A 17,368-nucleotide genomic window follows, 5' to 3' on the forward strand; every position below is an offset into this window, starting at 1 on the left:
TGGGAACGGAACACAATCAAATTTGAAACTGTAAGATAACACAAACTGGTTGTTGACATGATGTCCGACAGAGGTCAAGTAATGTTGTCTAATTTGGTGATGCTAAATTTACTTCCTAATCAGCAATGTGAAAACCTGGCTTTATGAATCCTAAACAATTTATACTGTATTTTATTCTAAACTTAAATGGCCTTCTCTAAATTTCCAACTCTATTTATCGTAACCCCTTGCAATTTTGTTTGCTATTCCTGCATAAAATAATTGTTCAGTAAATGCATGTTGATAAATACCAAGTCACAGAAACCAGTTTTCATTCGAGCTAACACCGAGATGAGACACTCAGGAGGAGGCACAACACTTGGCATTTTGGTTTGTTTTGTTTTTGAGCTGGTATGTCTAACCAGCCGATTTTTAAGGAAGCAAGCTCTGATCTAGCTTCACTTACATGGTAAAAGAAGCAATGGTCATCTTATTTTATCTTTTCATGAACCAGATTAATTCCTGTAAGAGATGACCATTCTGAACTTTGGGATCAGGGTACTGATGCAGTCTTTGAGTAATATGCATTTGTTCATAATATTCATTCTCACCCATTCTTCTGGTTCTCCTCCTACTCCTTAGTTCTTTCATTCATTCAGAAAATATTTCTTGCGCACCCCTGTATTTGTATACTGGGGATCTATACCGAATAAGCATACTGAACATCTGGTGATAAGCAAGTGACATCACGCAGTGTCATTGAGGTACTTAGCACAGAGCATGGGGCACAAAAGTCGTTGGCAAATGGTAGATGGAATTTGTATTAATATTATTAAGTTTATGTATCATGCATTAAAAAGCTCCACCGGAAGGAACACAGGGATGAAATATAAATCAACAGACAGTGAATTTTCTTATTGTAAACTTTGGCTGGAGAGCGAATGGGAGACTTCACTGCCACAAGTGCCAGAGTGATCTTTCTGTTGACGTGTGTCACGTCCTCATGCCTGGCAACCCACTATTGCTCTGCAGTTATTAGATTACACATATGTTGAAGGCTGTGTCCTCAACTCATTAAAAATACATATGGTCCTCAGGGGTATTTAGTACATCAAAAGTGCTTAAAACCCTCAAGGGTTAGGAAGTAATTAGCCTTCATGCCTAATGTGTAAATAGCAGAGGAATCTTTGATTTTGGCTCCATCAGTGTAATTTTGATGTTAACAGATCAGCAGCCAACAGTTAAATAAACTTTGACATTGAGGATAGACAAAAGCACAATCCAATTTCCTATTGGTCGATCAACCAGCTAAATTCCTTTTAGTTTAGGCATTCGTCAAACACTTCTTAAGCATTTGAGGTAGACATATGTGCAAAGCTTCTTGCTTAAAACAACAAAACATAAACCAAAAAAAAAAAAAAAAAAAAAAAAAACTTAGATAAATTGTAAAACACTCATGACCAGACTTCAGGTCCCAGATCTGGTCTCTGGTGTCTGCTGCAGGATCACTGAGTGCTTCTGATTCTTCTGAGCTCATACCTGTGTGATGCTTAGACCTTCTTTCATTTTTATAACTTATAGACACAAATATATAATCATTGGTAAATTGACTTTTCAGGAATTCCAAAAAGAGAGGGAAAAATAGCTCTTTATTGGTAAGACATGGGCCGACTACTGTTTCAACTTGAGAAAACAGATGACAGTCAAGACCTTTGTAGAACTGCAAGGCTAGCACAGGTTCAAATGAAGAGAGAGGTGACATTTATAAAGATTTTTCTCTATCATGTGGTTTTCGAAAAACAACTCACTCTCTTTTAGTAGTTTACCTTTTAATAGATTTTTTTTTTGTCTTTTTGCTATTTTTTTGGGCCGCTCCCGCGGCATATGGAGGTTCCCAGGCTAGGGGTCGAATCAGAGCTGTAGCCCCTGGCCTACACCAGAGCCACAGCAACGCGGGGTCTGAGCCACGTCTGCAACCTACACCACAGCTCACGGCAACACCGGATCGTTAACCCACTGAGCAAGGGCAGGGACCGAACCCACAACCTCATGGTTCCTAGTCGGATTCGTTAACCACTGCGCCACGACGGGAACTCCTAATAGATTTTTTTATTGACCTGAAGTTAGTTATAAACTCTATCCTGGTCATAAAAAAATAGGCTTTAGTCTTTGTAGTGTTATATTAGCATTATGGGTTAATTCATCTAATCGCTAGGGCTTTGAATTCCAATTCTGGTTGGAGTGAGTTAAAACTGTTCTAGAAAAACATGTAAATTTGGGATACAGTCAGCTTTTAGAGTGGTGTACAAAATAAACTGAGAGATTCCAAATTTAATAAGGTTCATTACTCCAGATGAAAGTTTAGGCTGGAAGAGTACACTGATCTTTCATTTTTAAGCACATTCAATCATTTGATTACATTAATCATTGGTATAGGATGTTATCGGGCAATAACCTTGTGTCTGCAGAGTCTTCTTTTTCTGTTCATCCATCAGTGAGCACCCAGGTTGTTTCTGTGTCTTGGCTATTGTAAATAATGCTGCAGTGAACTTAGGGGTGCATATGTCTTTTTGAAGTAGTGTTTTTATTTTCTCTGGATAAATTCCCAGGAGTGGAATTGCTGGATCATATGGTAGTTCTATTTGTAATTTTTTGAGGAACCTCTGTACTATCTTCCATGGTGGCTGCCCTAAAATTTACCTTCCCACCAGCAGTGTTCTAGGATTTCCTTTTCTCCACTTCCTCACCAACACTTGTCCCTTGTCTTTTTGATGATAGCCATTCTGACAGGTATGAGGTGCTGTCTCCTGGTGGTTTTGATTTGTATCTCCCTGATGATTGAGCACCTTCAGCATGAATTTAAAATACATAAGAGAGGAGCTCCCGCTGTGGCACAACAGGATCAGCAACCTCTTGGGAGCATTGGGACGTGGGTTTGATCCCCAGCCGGGCACAGTGCGTTGAGGATTGGGCATTGACGTAGCTGTGGCTTAGTTTGGGGCTGCAGCTCGGATCTGATCCCTTGCCCTGGAGCTCCATATGCCATGGGGTGGCCAAAAAAATAAAAAAATTAAAAATTTGAGTGAAAAAGTCATTCATTTATAAATTGTCTATTTGCATTTGCACACCAAGAAATCTACTACTTTAGAACGTATTTATTCAATAAACCATGGAATTTCTCTATTATAAACCCATCTTTCATTCATTCAACAGATAGTTGTCTAATATCTATGTTGTTCAGGCCTTGTACTGGGCACTGGGCATATCAACAAAGAAGATAAAGATAGTTACAGAACAATCCACAATATGATACCATTTAACTAATCTTTTTTGGTTTTTTGGGTTTTTTTGTTTGTTTGTTTTTGGCTTTGTAGGGCGGCACCTGGGCATATGGAGGTTTCTAGGCTAGGGGTCAAACTGGAGCTACAGCTGCTGGCCTGCACCACAGCCACCGCAACGCAGGATCAGAGCCGTGTCTGTGACCTACACCACAGTTCACTGCAATACCGGATCTTTAACCCACTGAGAAAGATCAGGGATTGAACCTGCATCCTCATGGATCCTAGTCAGGTTCGTTAACTGCTGAGCCATGAAGGGAACTCTGCATTTATCTAGTCTTTTTTAGGTGCTTAAAAATACCAAATACTGTTTGTACATGCATTTACGTTTGGAAAAGTGTTTTAAATGTACAGGAAGGATTGACATCAGGTTCATGGGGGTGCTTGCCCCTGGGTATGGAGACAATGAATGCATCACCTTTACCTGAAATATTTCATTTCTTCTATAGAAAAAATTGACAAGTATGACAAAAGACAAAATTTCAACAGTTGCCAATTTGAGGTCATAGATCTGTGAGCGTCTGTTATTTTTAAAATTTCTTTTGTATTTTAAACATTTCTCCAACAAGCATAAACACAGGAGAATCCCGTCACAGAATTGGGGGCGGGTGGAGGTGGGGGAGACAAGACTTATTGATTATTTGTTGATTATGTCATTATGGTTTATTTCTTCCTTTAAATCAATAAGTAATTTTGTCCTTTAGATTTTATAGGTCATTTTCAGGTTGCATGTGTATTTGGAACAGAAGTTAGCAGTGCTCATGTTGGTTGTGTTGGGGACAAGGTGCATTTAGAAATGGGACCCGTGGCATTTCTTGGGAGAAAAAGTTTTGTAAAAACAGAAAGTTTCGATTTTCTTGGAAGCTAGGAATGTTGCAGAGGGATGACGAAAACCATGTGCATCCAAGTTGCTCTCCATCCCTGAAGCCAGAGCACACCATTTTAGTGCAACTGCAAGCTCTGCAGTGTAGGTTCTGACTAAGACTCTTGGAAATGATCCCTTGTCCTTGCTTAGAATATTCCTTTTTTTTTCTCCTAGGATGCATCATTTCCTCTCTCCTTGCTAAGAACCAGAGTCACCTTATCCTCCTTTTAGAGTGTGTTTCTTTAAGCTCTTTAAAAAGCTTCAGTCATGAGATGCTTAATGTTCTAAATCTGAATAATACATTTTGAATGTAGCTACATAGCTCCCTTAGGACTCCGGTTTTTTAAAAATGGAACAATTTAAAATATTTTCTATGCAAATGGGCTCTCAGGGTGTAAGTGATTTGGGTAAGAATGCAGTATTATTTTCCAGGTATAACTGGTCTCATTCTAAAACAAATATGAGATATTCACTGAGTTCGAGGGAAACAAATGCTTTTTAATTGTTCCAAATGACCTCTCAGTGTTTAATAAAGTAGCAGATAGCCTAGTGGTTACAATCATGGGCTTTATAGCCAGACCAACTTGATTTCAGTGTCTGAGTCCAGCATTTATTTGCCATATGACCTCAGGCAAATTATACACCTTTCCTTAGCCTTAATTGGCTCTATTGTAAAATGGCTGTTCTAAGAATGATTACTTCAGAGATTATTGTTGTGAGGATTAAGTGAGATTATGTACGAAAGATGCCAAGCACATAGCAACAACTTAATAACAAGTAACATTTATTAATCCTGTGGTTTGTAGGGCGGGTCTGTCTTTGGCCTCCTGTAGGATGCCCATCCCCAAATGTGCCCTGTTGTTTAGTCCTTTGGTTATATTCAGAACTCTTCCACTGGCTGTCTACGTTATTTAATTTCTTTTTTATTTAATTTTTATTTTATATTGGAGTATAATCAATTCACAATGCTGTGTTAGTTTCACGTGTACAGCAGCGTGATTCTGTTATCCATGGACTATATATATCCACATATACCTTTATTTCTTTATGCTTTATGCATATATCTTTATTCCTTTGTGCTTAATTTCTTTATGCTTCTGTTTTCCTGTCCCTGATAATAGTACCACTTTACTGGGTTGTTGTGAGGATTTACGCTTCAGCACTGTTGGGGACATGGCTCGGATCATCAGTGTCGAAAAATGAGACATGCGAACATGGGGAGCTCTCGACAAGGGTCTTTACTTCTGCAGAAGGGTGCAGGTGCTCAAAAAGTGCACGCAAAGAAGAAAAGACCCTCCCTATTTATGCCTAACGCAGGTGATGTACCTGTCCCCTTCCCATTGGTCAGGTCAGGGCACACATTCTTCTTGGTTGGCTAATTTGAAACAAATTGTTACTGGGAAAAGAGGGAAAGAGGCGGGCGGTGGCAGGAAGGCGTTTGCGCAAAATGGAGTAACCAAGATTTCCTCTGATAAAAAAGACATTATGCTACTTTCCGCAGCACTCACTAATGTTAGCTCTGCTTTTTGTGTTGCAAGCACTCTTTTCTTTCTTTGAAATGCTTTTCCCCCTCAAACTCCTTCTGGAAGCCTCCTTGGCTGTCACCTTTTCTGTTGCATGTTTCAGGGTTACCCCAGGCAGAGCATAGTGTACACAACACCATTTTGTACACACTAGTTGTACAGCACTTGGTGCATTGAATTATAATTAGCTGGCTTTGTACTTGATTCTGTGCTGTCCTAAGTTCTTATAACAAGACTCTGTTGTAAGGGTAAGTAGAGAGGGACACTTGACATGCATATGGAGCTTTATTTTCTTTCAAAAGTAAAAGCAGATGGAGAGACTGTTCTTAGGCTGCACATTTATTATTTGTCCTTAGACTGATCTGTAGCATTTCAACATGGGCACGTGGGGTGTTTTCCAATCTAGCTCCACGCTACTGCATAGTTTGGGGGGAATAATCAGGAGGCTGGGACCCAGGTTCTCCCAGGGCCATTGCTCTTGGGACTTTGTAGCCTTAGGATGAGCTATTAACTTATTAATGCTTTGTTTGTAGAATGGAGATAATGAGACCTAACTTACTGGCTCTCATTGAATTTAGGATTCCCTGAGAGAACATGTAAAATACTGTTCCTAGTTCTCAGCCGGTGCTCAGTAAATCTTAAGATCCTTTCCTCTCGGTGCTTCCAGTCTATCTGTGACTGAAAGAAGATACTCATTCCTTTTTTTTTTTTTTTCCTGTCTTTTTGCCTTTTCTAGGGCTGCTCCCAGGGCATATGGAGGTTCCCAGGCTAGCGGTGTAATCAGAGCTGTAGCTGCCAGCCTACACCAGAGCCACAGCAACTCGAGATCCGAGCCGTGTCTGCGACCTATACCACAGCTCATGGCAACACCAGATCCTTAACTCACTGAGCAAGGCCAGGGATCGAACCTGCAGCCTCATGGTTCCTAGTCAGATTTGTTTCCACTGTGCCACAACGGGAACTCCAAGATACTCATTCTTAAAGATCAGGAGAAACATAATGTCAGTGATGTCTGCTAACTCACTGCAGTAGTGGTGTTCGCGTTTCCATGCTATTTTGAATGTCCTTATAGGGAAATTGAAGTTATTAGCTTCAGAGTTAGGGTGAGGCAGTGTTCACAGCCACTCACCAGATGTAAAGATCAGGCACCAAAGGAAGAAGGAGAAATGTAACGTGAAAGGAGAGAAGGAGAACTCAGAAATGATCTCAACTAGTAAAAACCCAGGAGCTAAGTGACTAAATGCTCAAATAGGCAAGTTTTGAAAGGAATCACGATATTTGTTCTTTAAACTTGGGAACTCAGAGTTATCATTTTCCTCTGTTCTACTCTATCTTTGAGTCCAAGAAACTGTCCTTATCGTCCTAATTTTTGGGGTTTGTGCTTTGCTGTAACTTCATTCTAAGATCAGTTCATTTCAGATCTTCATTGAATATTTTTTATAATTTTAAATCCTATTCCTTTATTGAGTTCCTATTGCTGTTTCAGGCTGCGGGGGGGGGTCTTATAAATTTAGAAACTTAGCCAGATTATATTCTATACTTTATGCTTTTACATGTGCTGCATTTGTTCAGCATTTACACTCCACCTGCAGCCTTGTCACTCTTCCCCATTTTTCTCTCATCGTGCATGTGCCTCTGAGGAATTTAAGGGTTCCCAATGATAGCTGATAACCTGATAAAAATCATAAAATTTTCAGCGTTCCCATTGTGGCTTAGCGGTAATGAACCCAACTGGTATCCATGAGGACTCGGGTTTGATCCTTGGCCCCTCTCAGTTGTTTAGAAATTTGAACACCATGAGCTGCCACACTTGGATCTGGCATTGCTGTGGCTGTGGTGTAGGCCAGCAGCTGCAGCTCCCATTCAACCCCTAGCCTGGGAACCTCCATATGCCGTGAGTGAGGCCCTAAAAAAAAAATCATAAAATTTTCATTTTAAGCATGCTCTTCTCACCCTTATGGCATTTTTATTATATATGATTAATGTGCTAACTGCATTACACATATTGAATTACATTGTTATTTCATAGAAAGGGTAGCTGAAGCTGGAATTCCTGTAGCTTTTACTTCTCTAGGCAGGCTAAGGCACTTAGAAATGAATTTATTCCTATTCTTAGCACATGTTTATGGAGACACTGGGGCCTGACGGAGGTCTAGATGCTGGGGATTTGTTTGAGGATGTCTGCTGGCAAGCAGAGGGCTTTCATGGACCTACAGTTTAGCAGGAGAGAGAATTGAACTTGCAGGAAACAAAGCAGGCTGTAAGGAAATTTAGAAGCAGGGGCTCTGACCCAGGCAGGGCAGTGGTGTGGAGGGGGTTGGGCAGCAGAAAACAGTGGGGTGGCCAGTGTGGCTGGAGCTTCTGAGGGGGTGGTAGGAGGCAGGGTGGGGAGAAGATGCTGGGGCCCACAGGGTGTCATTGGCCGGTGGCCTGATGAGGCCAACTTTGTAGAAGCTCACTCTGTGCTGAGGAGATGGAAGGGCAGGCAGTAGACAGTATATCAGACCTGGTTCCTGCAAGGAGCTTTCAGTGTGCTGGGGACACCACACAAGTAAACCGACAGCTGTGCAAAGCCTAGAGAGGACTGATTTCAGGAGCTCAGGGCAGAGAGAGAGAATGGAGGCCAAGAGATGTTAGCTGGCATCCTAGTCTAATGCATCCTATGCCCCACAGTAAAGAGCTTTCAGTTTTAGTAAGAAGAGCAAAGAGGAGCAGATGAAAGTCACATCAGGAGAGTGTGTGGCCACCTGAGACACATTAGAAAGTCTCTTTTCCTTCATCATGGACAACAGGTCTGGAGCCACGGTTCACGGAAGAGGAACAGAAAGGAAAATTCCATGGCAGCCTCTGCCCAGAGATTCCCACCAGTGAGTCAGAGGAAGGTTGTCTCTCTTCCAGTTTTTAAAAAATAGGTGATGGACCATTTGCACTGTCCAGTGCTTTTGCGCTAACCCGTTTTAGTTCTTCTTCACTAAAGCGCCGTTGTTTTCTGTGAGATAAGCAACACTGGATTCCCAGCCTCGCTGTCTCAGAAAACTTCAGCACTGAAAGAATGTATTTATGAGTTTTCTCAAAAGGCAAGAGAGGGAGTGAACGGAAAATCATCCAAGTCATGCATATTTCAAAACAGGAAAACTGCTGCAGAACCCACATGTGCCTTTTTTTAAATAAGGTATTTTAATGGAGGGCTTATGATGGCTTAAAAACCATAACTCGTCCCATTTCACAAATTACCCACGATTCCTAGTGGTCTTCTGAACATCAGAATAAAGAATCTATTACTGATTTTTAACCTTTGTTCTAAAACATTATTGGAGCTTTTTCTTGGTTCCGAATTATTTGAAATTAACCATATGGTCGTTTTCAAAAGCATATATAGATCTCTTCAATACGTCGTAGTTTCCTTTTCACAAAGGTAATGTAGTTAGGGAGTTTTCTATTAAGTAACATTTTCACCACTTAAAAAATTTGCAGACTTAAAAAATTTTCAAAATAATTGGGGGTAAACCAAAGGGAATTTAAATGGCCAAGAAATAGAGGCATATTGAAAGTATCTCCAGGAGTTCCTGTTGTGACTCAGTGGCTTAAGAACCTGACTAGCATCTATGAGGATGCAGGTTTTATCCCTGGCCTCTCTCAGTGGCTTAAGGATCTGGCATTGCCATGAGAGCTGTAGCGAAGGTTGCAGATTAGCTGGCATCTGGCATTGCTGTGGCTGTGACACAGGCCAGAGGTACAGCTCCAATTCCATCCCTAGCCTTCAAACTTCTGTATGCTGCAGGTGCAGCCCTAAAAAGAAAAAAGAAAAAAAAAAGTTTCTCCATCCTAACAGTCTTAAAATCTATAGCAGTGGCTCCTGGAATGTGCAAATGGAGGACTGATTTTGTGACACTTAGGCTTGTAGAATGAAAAAAGAGTTCCATGGTCAGATTGCTTTGAGAAATACTGGATTAAACAAAGAGAAGCTATTTTCATTATGCTTAGAGCCATAAATATGCTAAGATGAGTGGTGACTTGCTCAGAGGGGGTGTAGTGTGTTTCCTAGACTGATTCAAACACAACATTTTTTAAAGTATTTTCTGGAATTTACTCTGGGGACGCTAATCTTTCTTATGGGGTGCTGAGGGGAAGTGGGGTACAGGAATGTGTTTCCTGCCCCAGGCGGCATTACATCTTCTTGGCCTTGCATTGTAAGTCCCTCTTTACTCCTCCCTCTAGAGGAAGGAGGCAGGGGCTGTCTCTTCTTCAGGTTGTTCCCCAGTGGCAAGCCCAGGACCACACTCATTGTAGGATGAGTCATAGGTGACCTGATTGAGACTTTTTTTCTGTGCTGTGTACGGTTAATGAAATGCATATTATTATTACTATATCCCTTTTACAGATGAGGAAACCAGCACCCTAGGAGTTTAGAAACTTGCCCAAAGTCACACACCTGGTAAGTGCTGGGCCCATAGTAGGTACTTGGTAAAGGTGTGACTAATGGATTGATTTCTGCCCTAGGCCTGTGCTGTTTATCACTGTTTTGTTTTATAATTTAAATTTTACTTTTACAAAGGTAATTATGTGGTTAGATTAAAAACGGAAATAATACAACTGTTGCAGTAAGTGTGTGCACACGCATGCAGGTGTGCACACACACTCCTATCTGGTACAGCCAGTCCCCGTACCTACAGGCTCTGCATCTGTAGGTTCAAACAACCACTGATAGACAATATTTGAAAAAAAATTTCCAGAAAGTTCCAAAAAGCAACTTGAATTTGCCTTGCACTAGCAGCTATTTACATAGCATTTACATTGTATTTACAACTATTTACATAGCATTTACGTTGTATTAGGCATTGCAAGTGATCTAGAAGTGATTTAAAGTATATGGGAGGAAGTACAAATGTTATATGCAAATGCTATGCCTTTTATATAAAGGACTGGAGCATCCCAGTATTTGCTATCACAGGGGTCCTGGAACCAATCTGTCATGGTTACTGAATGATGACTCTATCATGAAAAATAGCAAATCACCTGTCATCCATCCCCTATCATTTCCAATTCCCACTTCCCTTTAGACTCTTTTAGTTGTTTCTTTGGTATTCATTCAGTTTCTAAATAATGTGCTTATAATACTGTATCTTGGTTTATTAATTTTAGATTTTTTATCTAAAAAATAAAGTAAATAAAAATTTAGCTTCCTTATATATTCACTTCCCATCACCTTATCCTCCCAATGCAGTTATATAGGCATGCAAAGATAAGTAATCAGTGTTCATGTTATGATGACTATGTAACTTTTATGTTTTAAACCACCACATCTTGTATATGAGTACGTTTACTTTTTTTTGTATAACCATTTGGTTTGCCTGGAGTTGTTAATTGTCTTTATTTTTTAAGTTGCATAGAGTTTTTTATCTATTTGTCTTCAATTTTTTCTCCCAGGTATGCCATACACTCACTAGTATATTTCTCAGAGTGCTCTAGTATTTCAAATAATGTGTCCATTCCCTTATTTTCTTAGACACTTTTCTTTGGGAGCATCCTGTCCTCTTCTGTTCTGGACTGCTTTCTAGGCTGGAACGCCTGTTAACTGGGAGTTTTCTTCTCACCATTCCTTGTTAGATCCACTGGTTTCCAGGCTCCATGTCTTCCTGTTCCTTGATTTGCCTCCTTATTTGGCTGAGCCACGTCCCTAGAAGCCTGCTGGGAATATTAGTTTTAGGGGTTTGGGGGAGGGCTCTGTGCCTTGTCTCTATTTCTTTAGTTTGCTTTCTAGTTTTTGTTGTGTTTTGATCTCTAGAAGCACTGTGATGTGGTTTTGAATTTCTGAGGAGAGGGGTTCTCCTCTGTCAGACCCTCCTGAAGAGAGAACTGAAGGGGCTACAGTGTTTTTTACCTTGGAGTAGACAGTTTTCCCAGAAGCATCTTCCAGTCTCTAGACTGGCTGCCAGCATTCTAGTAGCTGAGGTATGTCACTGTGCACATCAGCCCATTTTATTCAGTATCTTTTTATCCCCCTCAACTGTGCCTGGGGTCCCTAAGTCAAATAGCTATCTGGGGAGTTCCCACTGTAGCTCAACAGGCAGCGTGGGTTCATTCTCCAGCCTGGCACAATAGGTTAAGGGTCCTGCATTGCTGTAGCTGTGATGTAGGTTACTGCTGTGGCTTGGGTTCAATCCCTGGCCTGGGAACTTCCATATGCTGTGGGCATGGCCATTAGCGAAACAAAACAAAACAAAAGGCTATAATGGTTTGACTTCTCCAGAATGTAAAATTTTTGTTGTCTGCCAAGGTCGAGTGGTAGCTCTATTTGATAGAGAAGTGAGGCTGAGTGCCCAAGTGTTCTTTATAAGGTTTTGCAAAGAATAGTCCTTTTTTAAGTCTGTTTCGTACCTCACCTTAAGCAATACCTGCATTCCAGGGACATACCAGGTTTCTTTTCCCTCTCTAGCTTTTAACTTATTTCTTGTAACATAAAAGTGATAAAATAGATGATATGAACACCAGTATATTCTTCACCTAGATTTACTAATTGTTGACATTTTGCCACATTTCTTCTATCTGTCCATCCATCCATCCGTCCACCCATCCAGCTATTGTGAATCCACCTTATGTACCATTAGAGAGTCATTGCAAATATCATGACACTTTACCCATAAATTATTTCATCTCCCAAGAACAAGGATGTTCTTTTTCATAGTGAAACTAGAATTATCAAATTCAAAAGTGAATCATTGCTGTAAACTCTTATCTGGTGTACAGTTCATAAATGTCTCCTATTATCCTAATAATGTTCTCTATAGCTGTTTTTTAATCTTATTTTTGAATTCTAAGCTCTCATCAGTCATCATTTGTGCATTTAGTGGCATGTCTTCAGTCTTTTAATCTAGAAGAGTTTTCTACCTCCCTTTTGGCTTTTAAGACATTATAGGTTGGTGGTGTTGCAGAGTGTTCCTCAATTTGAGTTTGCCTGATTATTGCTTTATGATTAATTTAGATTAAACATCTTTGGGGGGGTGTAGTACTTCATGGGTTGTGTTGTGTTTTTCAGTGTATGGCATTAGGTGGCACGCTGGCTCTTTGTCTCACTGATGATGCCCATTTTGATCATTTGGTTACAGTGGTGTCAGCTTGGCTTGTCCTTTGTTTTTTCCTCTTTGTAATTAAATATTTGTTGGTATTCTGAGACTACATGAATCTCCAACACTCTTTTACTTTATGGCTTTATGGGCATCAATAGTTTTTGCATGTATCACTTTTATTACACTGATGGTTACAAATGCAAATTCTAGTTCTATAATTTCTTCTAAAGTTATGAATTGGCATTCACTTGTGTTTTTTTAAGAACTATCCTTTTCTGCACATCTTGTAATTTTTTTAAAAAATTCTTATTTATAGTTGATTTACAGTGTTCTATCAATTTCTGCTGTACAGCAAAGTTACCCAGTCATACACACACACACATATTCTTTTTCTCATATTGTCTTCTATCATATTCTATCACAAGTGATTGGATGTAGTTCCCTGTGCTATACAGCAGGAACTCATTGCTTATCCATTCTAAATATAATAGTTTGCTTCTATTAACCCCAAAATCCCAGTTCATCCCCCTCCCCGCCTTGGCAACCACAAGTCTGTTCTCCATGTCTGTGAGACTGTTTCTGTTCTGTAGATGGGTTTGTCTGTGCCATATTTTAGATTCTGCATATAAGTAATATCATATGGTATTTGTCTTTCTCTTTCTGACTTAACTTCACTTAGTATGAGAATCTCTAGTTGCATTCACATTGCTGCAAATGGCATTATTTTGTAATTTTTTATGGCTGAGTAGTATTCCATTATGTATATGTACCTTATCTTTTTTTTTTTCTTTTTCTTTTTAGGGCTGCACCTACAGCATATGGAAGTTCCCAGGCCAGGGGTCAAATTGGAGCTACAGCTGCTGGCCTACACCAAGGCCACAGCATGCCATATCTGAGCCATGTCTGAGATCACACCACAGCTCACGGCAATGCCAGATCCCCAACTGACTGAGGGAGGTCAGGGATTGAACCTGAATCCTCATGAATCCTCAGACTCGTTTCCACTGAGCCACAACGGGAACTCCATGTACCACATCTTCTTAATCCATTTCTCTGTGATGGACCTTTGGGTCGTCTCCATCTCTTGGCTATTGTGAATAGTGCTGCAATGAACATAGGAGCACGTGTATCTTTTTGAATGAAAGTTTTGTCCTGAATATATGTCCAGGAGTGGGATTGCTGGATCACATGGTAGTTCTGTATTTAGTTTTCTGAGGAACCTCCATACTGTTTTCCATAGTGGTTGTACCAGTTTACATTCCTACCAGCAGCATAGGAGGGTTCTGTTTTTGTTTGTTTGTTTGTTTGTTTGTTTTAACGGTGAACTCATGGATTCTTTTTTTATTCAATGTGTTATAGTCTTGCATACATGCTATTCGATGCTCAATTTGTTCCCTATTTAGCTGTGGAAAACCCTTCAATCTGGTCCCTGAGTCTTCTAAGGTGGTCCTCATCAGTTTTTGACCCTTTTCTTGCTTTCTGGCACAAAAAGATGTTCCTGGTACACTTAAGCTTTTCCTGCCTCAGATCTGGAGTCAATCATTTCTCCTTTTTACCTTTAGTGGGGAATAGTACTTAAAACCCAATATCAGGAGTTCCTGTTGTGGTGCAGTGGGATGCAGGTTTGATCCCTGGCCTTGCTCAGTGGGCTAAGGATCCAGCGTTGCTGTGAACTGTGGTGTAGGTTACAGACATGGATTGGATCCCATATTACTGTGGCTGTGGTATAGGCCGGCAGCTGTAGCTCCAATTCGACCTCTAGCCTGGGAACTTCCATATACTGCATGTGCGGCCCTAAAATGCAAAAATATAATGAAACAAGTGAAATGAAGTGAAATGAAAAAATAAAACCCAAGATCATGAAGAGCAGGTGGGCTCATTGCTACTGGGGTAGCATTACTTCTAGAGATTTTCAGTGGACAGAGCTAGGAGAAGAAACACACACACACACACACACACACACACACACACACACACACACACCCCACAGAGCTCTTTCTCTCCTTTCCCCCGTGCATATTTGTGTATTCCTTCTCACACAATATATTTACAAATTTTCTCAGTCTCACCATACACACAAAGTTGTTTCAGAATCACGACACCCACACCACCATCCGTGGTTTGCTTTTCCTCTTGTATTATATTTAAACTTTCTTCACTCTCTTTATTCATCTACCTCTCATCCATCTGCTTGTCCAGCTTCCAAAATTATTTGAGGACTTCATCTGCTTTCGTCTTCTCACTCATTCTCTTCTTTTTTATTCCTCTTGCTGTCATTTTAGTGGGAGTCGGGAGCTGCTGTTTACAGTCTACCATGTTTAACCCAGAGCCTCATCATAGATGTCCCATCTGTTGGTTACTTAGAGCTAGAAGTCAGGGAAAAACGAAACAATATTTACCTTTGATACCCAGAATGGCTCTGCCAGTCATCCCTCCTCATGTTCCCAGCAGCTGGCATTCTTCCCGCATCCCTCCCAGACAAATTAGAATTCTCTGCGGCTTGTTTGAGGTTTCTCTTTCTAACCATCTCAGTGGGTGGGACTTCTTTTCCGTGGTAATTGTCGGTAGACCTGAAAATTCAGAGATGTGGGCAGTACTGGAGAAGGTATGGCCTGCCTGTCTGATTCTGGGCTTCCTGGTGCTTGTGGGCTGAATGCTCTAAGTCAGGCAGTGCTGGATGACTTCAGACAGAGAAATGAGGAGACCTGCCTGGCAGGAAGCAGAAAATCAAGCCCCCTCTCTAGGCCTGATGCTGGTATCTCAATTTTTCCATTTAATTGAAATTAGTGCAGACTTTTCCTATAAACTATAACCCTTGGGTTTTCAAAACCACTTTCATGTGTATTATCTCTGCTTCTTCACAATGAACGTAGTTTCACATTTTAATGTTCTTTCTACTTGATTAAATATGTTAAGTGGAGCACTGAAATAGCAAGGGAAATTTTTTACCGTAGAATCCTTAGAATGCTTTTGGCATCAGCCCTAGTGATGAGGCGTAACTGGCGATATAAGGAGAGTTTTTAAAAGGCTGTCTGTGTGAGGAACCATCATCTCTGAGTTTGGGAGGTTTAATTTATGTCTCTGAGCTTTGGTAAACAAAAGCTGGCATTTTTCTTTCCATGGGTTTTCAACTGCAGAACTGCTGTTTTTATCCTGCCCCAGCAGTGGTACGTTTTGGGGGTCAAATCTAAAACATATGGCAGGTTCTCAGGCTTGCTTTTTGCTGAAAACCTCTTCTGGCACTTGCCATATTGGCAGTTTTTTACAGGATATTTTCCTCTGTGCTATATTTATTTATTTACCCTGCTTGCATTGTGGAATTATGGGTAAAAGGCTGCTTTAAATCAGAATCATGTTAAATTAAAACTATATATATATTTTAAGAACATTTTTGACCAAGGATAATGCGCGCATCTCAACATAAATCATCTTTGCAGAATTGGCTTGTCTTTTTCGAAACAGAAAGACCATCCTATGCGATGTACACGGTTCGGTTTTGCTTTTGCTGCAGACTAGGTTTAGCGACAAATTCCATCTGGCTGAAGCTACATGCAGTCTCTCTATTGATTGGTTATATTGGGACTTCATGGGAGTGTCCTTCAAATCGCTTTTCCCAGCATTTTTAAAAGCTCCATGGGGGTGGGGGGGGTGGGAGAGGGGAGAGGAGAAAAAAGGACCCTGCATTGTTTCAGTTTGCATCCAACATGCAAAAACATAGTCCTAAATTTTTAATTAGCTAAGTGAGTGGTGAAAAGGGAAAGTAATATAACAAGGCTCGGTGAGCAGCTGGGATGTGTTGCCATGACGACAAGTTCAGCAGGCTGCCAGCGAGCATGTCAATGGGTAATATTGGGAGAGGGCTTTGAAACAGTGCCTGCTAGCCACAATGTGATTGGTCACGCCTCTGTTGTCTTTGTGTGAACCAGGGAATGCTGGGTAAGACCTACAGTGAATGCTCAGCTTGTCTCAAGGCTGCAATGAGGTAATGCTTCTGAATCTTTGGGGTTTATGAGCTCCTGCCTCCAAAAGACTGCAGTCTCGAGTGTTTTCATTCCTATTTGCGTTCATTACTGACTACAACATGTTAAGAAGTTTTACAGCTGCTTTTATTCATTCTTTTATATGTGCATGTGTATATTATAGATAACTTACCACGTGGGTATGTTGCCTATAGAATCTCAAGCGTATTCTAAAAAAAGAGATAACCCTCCATATTAGTCATTCTGCTTAGAGTCAACATTTCTTTTGATTGCTGGCATCAGTGGCCATATCTACTGATGGATAAATGATGTATTAAAGGGCATTTGTGTTGGGTAAGCAAACTTGTTCCTTTCTAGAGACTATTTTGATGTTGATTACTTTTAAAAGTCTTTTATTTATGATAAATCTTTTAGTAAATATAAAGGCGCTTGTAAAGAATGTTGGTTTTGCTTGGTCAGGGAGGTGAAGTTCCTTTTAGATTTCTTGAAGTTGGCTGGTTTATATCCTAATATTGATCTTATGTAGTTTTTTTTTTAATTAATTGAACATAATACCTGACTGTTTCACAGTGATAAGCCGAACAATGGTTTAACAGTTGAAACTTAAAGCTCTAAA

The 17,368-nt window shown here is 40.4% G+C and overlaps 1 protein-coding gene across 10 annotated transcripts in view; it reads left to right on the forward strand.

Annotated features, from left to right (window-relative positions):
- Positions 1–17,368, forward strand: part of STOX2 (storkhead box 2) — a 217,359-nt gene that overhangs the window by 142,400 nt on the left and 57,591 nt on the right. The window contains exon 1 of one of the 10 annotated variants that reach the window (XM_021075616.1): positions 14,537–16,754. The exons of the other annotated variants lie outside the window; for them this stretch is intronic. The gene's annotated coding sequence lies outside the window, so the exon portion shown is untranslated. Of the gene's footprint in view, positions 1–14,536; positions 16,755–17,368 lie in introns of those variants that run through there. 10 annotated transcript variants of the gene reach the window in all.

Source organism: Sus scrofa, chromosome 15 (assembly GCF_000003025.6).
Source record: "Sus scrofa isolate TJ Tabasco breed Duroc chromosome 15, Sscrofa11.1, whole genome shotgun sequence".
NCBI lineage: Eukaryota > Metazoa > Chordata > Mammalia > Artiodactyla > Suidae > Sus > Sus scrofa.